The following is a 12,212-nucleotide window of genomic DNA, read 5'->3' as shown; positions in this document are numbered from 1 at the left end:
CGAGTTGCAGGGCCGCTGGCCCCACGTCGCCCTCCGGGAAGGAACTGAGGACGATCTGGGTTGTGGCACAGTCTCACAGCCCTGATCTGCCTCCTGCTCCCTCGCGCGCCTACTGGGTCGCAGCTGTTCGTCCTCCTGCCCAGTCTGCGCTCCGAGCCGGGCAGAGATTACCTCCGGCCCTGCAGCTGCTCTCTGGACCCACCCGCGCTGGGTACAAGCAGACCTCTACCGGAGGCAAGGCAAATGGCAGCCCCACCCGGGCCCGTCCCTGGGCCATCTCTCCACCCCTGCACCTTAAGACGCACTCCGCCGCCCTAGCGGTCCTTAGGTAAATCCGTGCCTAGATTCCCCAACCAAGCCGCAGAAGAGGGACAATGGCCGCAGCCAATCATTGTGCGGTTCTGAGGTTTTTATGAATCCAGCATGCATAAGATATAAGAACAAAACATTCGTTGAATAAACGGTACCTACCTCTCTTGGGATTCTAGGCGCCATGGTACTTCAAAAAATAAGAGCTGACTGCGTCTGACTTTCCCTAAACGGGCACTCAGGACCTGGCATTATGTTCAGCTGAGCATAAGATGGTGAAGACTCAAGGCCTCTGCCTTCATCGTTAATGGTCCATAACACTTTCCTGACTGAAGCCTGATCTAATGCAGGTGCAGACGCTCTGATCCAACATGGCAGAAGTGGGGAGATGCATGCACCCAGCGGGTGAAGGAACTGAGGTGCGCCAGGTGTCACTTACGCAGGGAAAAAAGAGGAGAGAGTGGCAAGGCTGGGCAGATCCAGGGGCATAGATTTTTGTTGTTTTATTTATTAAAAATGTATTTTATCTGAGTGTGCACATGCAAGTAAGTAGCCACAAGAGGGCAGAAGAGGGATCCAGACCCTCTGGCGCTGGAATTATATACCCAACAGTGCTCTTAACTGCTGAGCCACCTCTACACACACACACACACACACACACACACACACACACACACACACACACACACACACACACAGTCTCACACACACGGTCTCATGTAGCAGAGTCTGGTTTTGAATTCTATATGTAGCTTGAGCTCCCAGTCATCTCCCAACTGCCGTGATTACAGGATTTACCACTAAACTCTGCCAGTTTAGATTAATTCAACTTCATTCTAAGTTAACAAGCAAAGGAGGCTGAATAAGAGTGGGTGGGAGGGGACAAGAAGGGATGGGCAACCAGATAAAAGAATGCTTTAACTACCCAGGGACAGAAGAGCATGGCTCAAGCCAAAGAGGTGGTGGATGCTCTTTTTGGAGGGAAGGAACTTTATTAATGATAATGATTTTAATGATTAATGTAGTACTATAAGAAAGGGGATTTCCTGTGTGTTGGGTGCTCAGTAGGGGCAAGAATAAAGCCCTCTCTTTGTCTCATGATACTGTTTGACATGGTAGCACAGAGATTCTTAGTCGTTGGAAGCCACATGGACCATAAATGCTACCACCTTGGTGCTGTACCCATCCATATTCATTGTCCTATCAGGAAATGAACTTGATACAGTGGCCATTGAAGGAAATTCCACTCTCAGAATGAAAGGTGGAATAAAGAGTACACTTTTAAGTTGCAAGAGAAAAACTGGTCCCCAGTGTAGCTGAGAATGCCCTTCAGGAATCTCCAAAGACTGCTTCACTATCTTTCTGTTTTTCTGAGACAGAGTTTCAGTCTACATAGCCCTGGCTGTCCTGGAACTCACTCTGTAGACCAGGCTGGCCTTGAACTCATAGAGGTCCGCCTGTCTCTGCCTCCTGAGTGCTGGGATTAAAGGCTCGTGCCACCACCTTCTTGATGTTACTATAGCCTGTGACATGTTCTTGCCTGCAGATAAGATCCTTGATACTGTGGTTGGGCACAGGAAGGGCATTCCAGGGAGCTTCCCGTTTGTTCAGTTTAGAGCTAACCTTCGCTATGACCTTGACAGTGTCAGCCTGTGCATGATGGTGCTCTGGATAGCCCATGGCCATCAGTGAACAGTTTCCCAGGCAGGCTGTCCATAGTCTTCTGGGTGGTAGTGATGGCATAGACTGAGGTCACGAAGGAATTCTCAGTGCCAAGTTGGGTGGATGGCGTTTACAGGAGCCAAGGTATTGGTGGTACTTGAGGCATTGCTGTCCTTCTTAAGGAAATTCCCATTTCAAGATTCATGACTGTCACACACATGGGGAATCAGCAACAGGAACAAAAGTAATGCCTTTTCGCTCCACCCCAGCTTTCTTCAGTGTGGTAGACACATCAGTGGACTCCTCAGTTTTTTTTTTAATTCAGTGAAGGAAAGGTGCTCCAGACACAACGTCATCACTTGCCTATACTCCCAACAGTTAGGGGGCTGAGATGAGGATCACAAGTTCAAGGCCTGCATGGGCTACAGAGGGAATTCAGGGCAACCTGACTAACTTAGCTAGATCCTTCCTTAAAAAGCTGTGGATGGGGGCTGGAGAGATGGCTCAGTGGTTAAGAGCACTGACTACCCTTTCAGAGGACCTGGGTTCAATTCCTAGCACCAACATGGTAGCTCACAACTGTCTGTAATTCCAGTTCCAGGGGCTCTGACACCCATGGCAAAGTACCAATGCATATAAAATAAAAATTAATAAATCTTTTAGAAAGATATCAATGGACATGGTAACACATTACTTTACTACCAATACTCAGGGGTAGAGGCAGAGCTCAAGACCAACCTTGTCTATACATCAAGTTCCAGGTCAGCCAGTATTATAAAGTGAGACCATGTCTAAAAAGAAACTGGGAAGAGCTGTAGCTCAATGTTAGGTCACTTTGCCTATCACGTATGAAGCTCTGGATTCAATCCCCAGGACTGAAAAGAGGAAGGAATGAAGGAAGGAAGGAAGGAAGGAAGGAAGGAAGGAAGGAGGGAAGGAGGAAGGGAGGGAGGAAGAGAGAAAAAAAAAGAAAAGAAAGATGTGAGCTATAAGGATATTGCTGGATCTTAGATACATCTTTGGAAGTGCAAAAAGCAAATGTAAAAGTGATTTTGTTTATTGTGTATGTGTATAAGCCACAGTGTTCATGTTGAGGACAACATTTGGAGTCAGTTGTCTTTTCCACCATGTGTGTTCCAAGTCAAAGTCAGGTTGTCAAGTCTGGCATCGAGCACCTTTACCCACTAAGCCATCTTGCAGACTTCCTTTAGAAAATGGTACCTTGACCTGAGTTCCATTCCCAGAAACCACATGGTGGTTCACAACCATCAGTAATGACATCTGGTGCCCTGTTCTGGCCTGCAGGCATGCATGCAGACAAAATACTGTATAAGTAATAAATAAATATTTTTAAAAAAATAATTTAGGCTGGGCGTTGGTGGCACATGCCTTTAATCCCAGCACTCGGGAGGCAGAGGCAGGCGGATGTCTGTGAGTTCAAGGCCAGCCTGGTCTCCAGAGTGAGTGCCAGGATAGGCTCCAAAGCTACACAGAGAAACCCTGTCTCGAAAAACAAACAAACAAAAAAATTAGTTTAAGAAAAAAGTTAAAAAGAAAATGGTACCTTGAATGATTCTGGATCTTAGACATCCTGAAAAAGAGGCAAAAAAAAAAAAAAAAAAAAAAGACAAAATGAAGAGATCAGTGGTTACCAGAAGGTAGGAACAGAGGGGTGACTAGGTGGATCACAGGGAATTTTCAAGGCTGGGAAGTGACTCTGAGTTGTGGTGGATATATGACACTGTGTCTTAAACCCACAGAGGAGCAGCAACACTAAGGAGGAAACTGATGGTGAACCATGGGCTTCAGTTGATAACATTGTGTCTATATTGCTTCAACAATTGTAAAGAGCTGAGCACAGTAATGTAAAATGGTGACTTTTGTTTAAGATATAGTCTTGTTGTGTAGCTCAAATTCATCTTGAATTCATGATCCTCCTGCAAGAGCTGCAAGACTGTGGTTCAGTTCCCAGTACCCACATGAATACTTGCATCTGTAACTCCAGTTCCTGGATTCCAAATTCCTCTTCTGGCCTCTGTGGCCCTACCCCAAATGGTGCACATACATACACATATGCAAACAGCAGTACATAAAAAAAAACAAATATTTAAGTTAATGGGGCTGGGGATGTATCTCAATAAGGGTACAGCACTGGCCTAACATATAGGAAGCCCTACATTCAATGTCCAGAACTGTTTAAACTGCTTGTTGGTATATTCCTTTTGTTCCAAAACCTAGGAGGTGGAGGCAGGAGGATCAGGCATTCAAGTCATCGCAACTACACAGCAAGTTTGAAGCTTTAGGATCCTGTCTCAAAAAAAAAAAGGCCTACTAGAGATGAGCCTTGGGTTTGGTCCCCAGCAGGAAGGGAGGGAGGAAATAAGGGACAGATATCTAAGTTCCTTTTCTATTGCATGCTAAGATATCAATCATGGCCAAGCCAACTTAGAGACGTAGCAGTTTATGGGGGCTTATGGTTTCAGAGTGTGAATCAATGACCCTCATGGTGGGGAACATGGCAGAGGCAGGGAGGCATAGCATAGGAGCCATAGCTGAGAATGACACTAGCTTGTGAAACCTCAAAGCCCATCCCCCAGTGACACGCCTCCTCCAACAAGGCCACACCCCCTAACACTTCCCAAACAATTCTACCAACAGGGGACCAACTATTCAAACATATATAAGCCTATGAGGGCCATTTTCCTTCAAGCAACCATGAGGGCCCAGGGTAAAATTCTAGAAAATTCACACTACTTTAATGTTGCACGACGAGGCAACTATTGGGTTGAAAATGATGAGAAGGAGTCATTACCAAGGGCCTTGAGGAAACTTGGGTTTTTTTTGCGGGGGAGGGGGTGTTGGAAGATGTTCTTCTGTATATATGTTTCTCTTATTGGTCAGTAGAGGCAGGAAGATAGGCAGGGCTAGGAGATGAGGAGAATGCTGGGGAGAGAGGAGAAAGAGGCCAGGAAGAGATGCCATGTAGAGACCAGGAAGACAGGACGCACCAGGCCATGTAGAAATACATAGATTAGTAGTTATGGTTTAATAATTAAAACAGAACTAGCCAATAAGAAGCCCTAGCCATTGACCAACAGTTTAATAATTAATATATCTGTTGTGTCCTTATTTGGGACTGAAGAATGGTAATACCTGGTGGAACAGAAACTTCCTTCTGGGGGGGTGACATATTAATTTTCCTGACTATAATATTGGTTTTATGGATACATGGTGTGTTGAAACAAGTTATTCATTTAAATCTATATGGTTTGTTATGTGTCAGTTATACCTCAATAAAGCTGTTTGGAAGACTTTCAGGAACTTACTGGCAGATGGGGCTCCTGGAAGATGGGGAGGTATCAAAATACAGTGTCTAGACTTTGTGGAGTTGCTTAAACCCTGAGTGGGCTAACGAGATGAAGGTGTGGTAAGCTGGGGACACCAGAGGGTAATGTTTGGAGGATGCTATGGCAGCTGGCCACAGTGGTGCACACCTGTTACCTGAGCACCAGAGGTGCAGCAGGAGGATCTTGAACTCAAAGTCATCCTCACAATCCAAGGAGTTCACAGCCAGCCCGGGATACATGAGACCTTGCCTCAAAGGGAGGTGGTGGTAGTGAAATAGCTAGGTGGGTAAGAGCACCTGCCACCAAGCCTGACAATCTGAGTTCAATTCTCGGAATCCATGGTAGAGGAGATAGGTGGCTCTCAGACATTTCCCCCTGCCCTCCACCTAAGGGTTGGGGGTCACATGATGCTTTTATTGTCTTACCTTGTTTGTTTGTTGACACAAGTTCCTTCTATGAAGTCCAGGTTGTCCTGAAATTATCTCTGTAGTCCAGGCTGGCCTTGAACTTGGAGATCTACCTGCCACTGCCTCCTGAATGCTCAATCTAATGGTGTGTGCAACTGTTGCCCAGCATTTTTTCTGAGCCGGGCAATGGTGTTACCCACCTTTAATCCCAACACTTGGGAGGCAGAGGCAGGTGGATCTCTAAGTTAGAGGCCAGCCTGGTCTATAGAATGAGTTTCAGGACAGCCAGGGCTACACAGAAAAACCCTGTCTCAAAAAAACAAAATAAAATCAGTTCTATTTTTTATGTGTTTGGGTGTTTTGCCTACATATATGTCTGTGTATCACTTGCATGCTTGGTTCCTGAGGAGGCCAGAACAAAGGTATTGGACCCCTCAGACTGTGGTTACAGATAGTTAATGAACTGTCATGTGGGTGTGGTATTCTAACCAGGATCTCTGGAAGAGCAGCCGATGAGTGCTCTTAACTGCTGAGCCATCTCTGCAGCCCCCCAATCCCCTCCTAGAGACAAGGTTTCAAGAAGCCCAGGCTGACCTTGAAATCCAGGGCCTCCTACCCCCAAGCATTGGGATTACAGACTTGTGCTACTTCAATGGTGATGTCTTGGCTTTATAAGGAGAGGGTGAGGACCTGGAAGATAGCTCATGAGTAAAGCACTTGGCACTATGTCTAACAACCTGATTTAATCCCTGGCATAGGTAGTGGAAGGAGAGAGCTGACTCCCACCAGCTGTCCCCTGACTTTCACATTCATATTGGTAGCAGATGTGTGATGCACACACAGTAAGTAGATGTAAAAAATGTTTGAGGTAAGTTCACCATTAACTTTCAGAGTTAGTGTAGCACACACAGGTTAAAAGCTCCTCCACAAATAACTGTTTCTGCCTCAGATGCCATTCACAACCAGGGTGCCCATGAGACTCATTTCTGTCTGTGCTGGTTATTTCTGTTAACTTGACACAAATCTATACACATCTGGGAAGAGAATATCTTTGTTTGTTTGTTTTTCAAGACAGGGTTTCTCTGTGTAGCCTTGGCTGTCCTGGAACTTGCTCTGTAGACCAGGCTGGTCTCGAACTCACAGAAATCTGCCTGTCTCTGCCTCTGGAGTGCTGGGATTAAAGGCATGTGCCACCAACACCTGTCGGAAGAGAATATCTTAACTAAGAAAATGCGTCTATCAGCTGGGCAGTTGTGATGCACACTTTTAATCCCAGCACTCAGGAAGCAGATGTAGGTGGCTCTTGGTGAGTTCAAGGCTAGTCTGGTCTACAGAGTTCCAGGACAGCCAGAGCTGTTACATGCCGGGGTCTGGCCTGTATCATTCCTACAATGCAGGGGCCATCTACTCCTGATTGATGTCTTTGAGGCTGCAATCAGAACCAGCCAAACAGCTCCGGGTACGACCCTGAGTGGGCGAGTATGGATGAGGGAAGTTCTAGCTACCCAATGACGTTAAAGGACGAGACACAGATATCTGGTTATCTCAGGAGGGCTCTTAGTCAATACTGGAGACCCCAGTTTATTCCAGCATCATCTTAAATAGTTTTCCAAAAGCGGGGAGTGGGGGGGTGGGGGGGTAACTGGCAGAAGACATCTATTATCATGTATAGAGCTGATATCAAATATTTCTTCTAATCCTCAAGACAATCCTAGGCTGCATATACTCACTAGCCTTCAGGGTGGACAAATGCTTGCCCAGGGCCTAGGTCTTTTGTTATACAAACTAGGAGCCATTCCCCACAGTGGCCAGGCCATCTGGAGGTAACCAGCTGATTTCTAAAAGACAATGGGAGTACTGAGCTCCTAGAATTCTTTGGCTAAACTGAGGCATTTCTGAAATATTGCATTTGGGCCCTGACAGTTACACAGAGAAACCCTGTCCTAGAAGATCAACAATGACTATAAAGAAAACGCCTCTATGAGACTGTCCTGTGGGCAAGTCTGTGGGATATACTGTCTTGATTAATGATTGATGTAGTAGGTAGGGCTCAGCTCACCATGGGCAGTGCCACTCCTGGGGCATTGACTGGTAGTGCTGGGGTGTATAAGAAGGCAGGGAGAGCAAGCTAGGAGGACAAGCCAATAAGCAGCATTCCTCCATGGTCTCTATTTCAGTTCCTGCCTAGAGCTCTACCCTGACTTCCTTTCAGGCTGGACTGTGATGGAGAAGTGAAAACTGAAATAAACCCTTTTGTCCCCAAATTGCTTTTGGTCATAGTACTTATCATCGCAGTAGAAGAACTAACAGACACTGGATTACTACACATTTAGGGATTCCTGCAACCCCTCATCAGATTAGAGAATGTGGCAATAGCACTGTGCTTCCTACCAGTTCATTAAGAAGGAAACTGCTGGCCAGGCAGTGGTGGTGCAAGCCTTTAATCCCAGCACTTGGGAGGCAGAAGCAAGCCGATCTCAGTGAGTTCGAGGCCAACCTGATCTTCAAAGCTATACAGAGAGACCCTGTCTGGAAAAACAAAAACAAAAAAAAACAAAAGAAGGAAACTGCTCAGTGATAGCTAAACAGCAGAGCTATGCAGGCCAAGACAAGGTATGTGCAAGGGGCAGAGCTGCTGGACTCTTCCCCTCAGAATGATCAGTCATATATTTAGAGTTAAGTTTAAAATTGCATTCACTGGTGTGTGTGTGTGTGTGTGTGCATGCGTGTCTGTGAGTGTGTGTGTGTGTGATGGATGACAATGTGTGTATTATGGAGCTTGTGTGGAGGTCAGAAAACAACTTTCAGGAGTTTGTCTCTCCTTCCATCATTGGTTCCAGGTCTCAAACTCAAACTCATTATAAAACTTGTGTATCAAGTGTTTTTACCTAGTTGACCATTTTACTGGCCCCTCATGAAAGTTTCTTATGACCTGTAGGAAAAAAAACTAAATACGCATAATCATATATATATATAATATATCCCATTTCCAGACACCTGAGTGGCTACCCCCTAGATGGATCTTTCTTTTCACATTCTTTTGTTTGTTTGTGTTTCGAGACAGGGTTTCTCTGTGGCTTTGGAGGCTGTCCTGGAACTAGCTCTTGTAGACCAGGCTGGTCTCGAACTCACAGAGATCCCCGAGTGCTCCTTTTCACATTGCTGTGTGTATGTGGTGTGCATGTGTTGATATAAAAAATGCTCAATCCTCTTCCATCTTCCCCATTGAGGCAGCATCTCTCTATCAACTGTCAAAGAATGGTACTAAATGGTTGGACAATCTAACAAAGGCAACTTGCTTTGGAGATCCCACCCCTATTTCCAAAGCTAGACTTACAGGCAAGCCACCATGCCCACTCACCTTTTATGTGGGTTTGGAGAACTTAAACTCTTGTCCTCACAATTCTGGGCAAGAACACTACTTTAACTGCTGAGTCATCTCTCCAGTCCCAGAGGGGCATTTCTAAGGAACAGCCCTGGCCCTGTCACCTCATTAGCATAAATTCCACAAGCTCTCTGAATGAACAATTCAAGGATCTGTGAAAGACAAATCTGTCACACAGAAAATTGTGTGAGTCTTAGGAGCTCTGTGTCAGGAACAGAGTCAGCGGCCAATATATGTCTATCTGATATTCACACACATATATATGACTATATTTTTTTTCTAGAGGAGGGCATATTAAACTCATGAGAGGTCATCGCGATGGCCCATTAGGTAAAAGCACTTGCTGTAAAAGGTTTACAATGTCTCCAAGTTCTGGAACCAATGGTGGAAGAAGAGAACCAACTCCTGAAAACTGTCCTCTGACTTCCACATTCCACTTCCACTTCTGTAACACACACACACACACACACACACACACACACACACACACACACACCACAATAATAACAGAAACAATTTCAAACTTAAAGAAATACTGTCACTGTTCAGTTTCTAGGTTAACAAAATGGCTGGGGTTGAGGTAGGAGGACTCAAAATGTACAGGTGGGGCTGGGTGTGTAAATCAGCAGTAAGGGGGCATACATGCCTAGCAGGAACAAGGTCCTGGGTACAGCCCCTAGAAAACACACACACACACACACACACACACACACACACACACACACACACACACACGTGATCACACAAGTCTGTAATCCCAGCACTTGGGAGGCTGCAACAGGAGGATTGCTATAAATTGAGGCAAGCCTGGGTTACACAATGAGTTTCAGGCAAGTGTTTTGTCTCAAAACAAAAAAGAAGAGGAAAGGTAGGGAGAGGAGGGAATGAGGAGAAGAAAGAGAGGGAGGAGGGAGAGGAGGGGGAGGAGGGGGGAGGGAGAAGCAAGCAGAAACACTTTGTGGTCCTCATCTTGGCTTCGGATGTCCCAGCCTCCGGCTTTTCTGCCTGTGCTCCTTGAGAGCCAGTCCTAGAACCTCCCTCCCTCCAAAGTGCAGGAATCACAGACCTTGCTATCATGCCTGGCATGGGACTGCCTTTCCATGAGTGTCCAGGTTCAGTTTAAATGTCCCCTCCTCTCGGAAGCCTATCTCTCCCCTTAGCAATAATTTACCTTAGGGGTTTGTTTTGGTGGTTCTGAGAGTTCAACCTGTAGTGAGGCATGGGCTCTATCATTGAGCTTACACCCCCGACATGGACATTCACTCATTATGTCTCTGGGGGTGGGGAGCTATATTATAATAATTAATGCAGTACATTTGACCGCATTCCTAGGAAGGAACCGCGTTTCATTATTTTTTTTTTTCTTTTTCGGTTTTTCAAGACAGTGCTTCTATGTGGCTTTGGAGGCTGTCCTGGAACTAGCTCTTGTAGACCAGGCTGGTCTCGAACTCACAGAGTTGCTTGTCTCTGCCTCCTGAGTGCTGGGACTAAAGGCTTGCGCCACCACTGCCCAGCCAGGTTTCACTATTTTGTTTGGTTTTTTTTTTTCAAACAGGGTCTCTTGTAAGCCAGACCTTTTTCAGGTTCATTATGTAACAGAAGATGACTTTGAACTCTTGATCCTCCAGTCTCTGTCTCCTGAGTACTAGAATTACAGGTGTAACCACTTTTTCTGAGGACCGTGTCTCTCTCCTTTTCTTGCTTCCTTTTTCAGTGCTGAGGATCAAGCCCAAGATCTTATGTATTCACAGTAAGTACTCTACCAACTGAGTTATACCCCCCCCCCGCCCACAATGTCTCATTTATAAACTCTCCTAACCCTAAAGCAGGCTCTAGAGCTATTTTCCACATGAGCTCTTCCAACAGGTTCTGAAGACCCAACTCCTCTATCACTCAATTCCTCTACAGCCATGGCAGAGGGATGTCACAGAAGGAAAACTCATTCAATCCCCTCTACAGTCATGGTAGAGGAATGTCACAGAAGGAAAACTCATTCAATCCCTCTACAGCCATGGTAGAGGGATGTCACAGAAGGAAAACTCATTCAATCCCCTCTACAGCCATGGTAGAGGGATGTCACAGAAGGGGAACTCATTCAATCCCCTCTACAGCCATGGCAGAGGGATGTCACAGAAGGGGAACTCATTCAATCCCCTCTACAGCCATGGCAGAGGGATGTCACAGAAGGGGAACTCATTCAATCCCCTCTACAGCCATGGCAGAGGGATGTCACAGAAGGGGAACTCATTCAATCCCCTCTACAGCCATGGCAGAGGGATGTCACAGAAGGGGAACTCATTCAATCCCCTCTACAGCCATGGCAGAGGGATGTCACAGAAGGGGAACTCATTCATTCAATCCCTCTACAGCCATGGCAGAAGGATGTCACAGAAAGGGAACTGAGCCTCAGGATGACTGCAGCTGGCCACTGGTTGGAAACGGGCAGAGCTGGTACTTACTGTCTGTGCTTTTACTGCCAAATACCTGCTGCACCCCTCCCCACCACCTGGGGCTAAGAAACCACACCAGGACTTAAGCAGTAGGTGTTCTTCACACGTTTGTTCTAGGGTTGAGGCTGGAATGGGATGTTTTCAGGTGAAGAGGAAAGTGAGGGGTAGAGGCAGCAATGGCAGCCTGAGGCCCACAGCAGGAGTTCAGACACAGCTGGTGGCAGAACATGGCTCAACCAGAAAGCAAGCAGGCAGCTCTTGACACTGTCATCTGCTAGGGGAAGTGAGGGCTGAGGGAGATGGACAAGGGACATGATGTATCTGCACTGGGAAATCTGCCAAACCCACAAAGCTTGGAAGAGGCCGAGCTGGACCCAGCCCAGATGCACCTCCCTCCCATCTAGTGTTGACCTGTATGGCCAGGTTTATCCCAACTTTCAGCATTCATACAGTACTGGTGAAGAATAGGGGTCTCAGCTCCCCGAAAATCCTGTGGAGGTTTAGACTTGAGGACCCCACTGGTTGGCCTGTCTTCAGCCTCTCTTACAAGCCTGGAAGGTTTTTATTTTTATTTATTTAATTAATTTATTTATTTTGTTTTTCGGAGACAGGGTTTCTCCCCGACAGCCAGGGCTACACAAAGAAACCCTGT

Source organism: Cricetulus griseus, chromosome 3 (genome assembly GCF_003668045.3).
Source record: "Cricetulus griseus strain 17A/GY chromosome 3, alternate assembly CriGri-PICRH-1.0, whole genome shotgun sequence".
Lineage (NCBI taxonomy): Eukaryota > Metazoa > Chordata > Mammalia > Rodentia > Cricetidae > Cricetulus > Cricetulus griseus.
Note: the sequence above shows the minus strand (reverse complement) of the source record.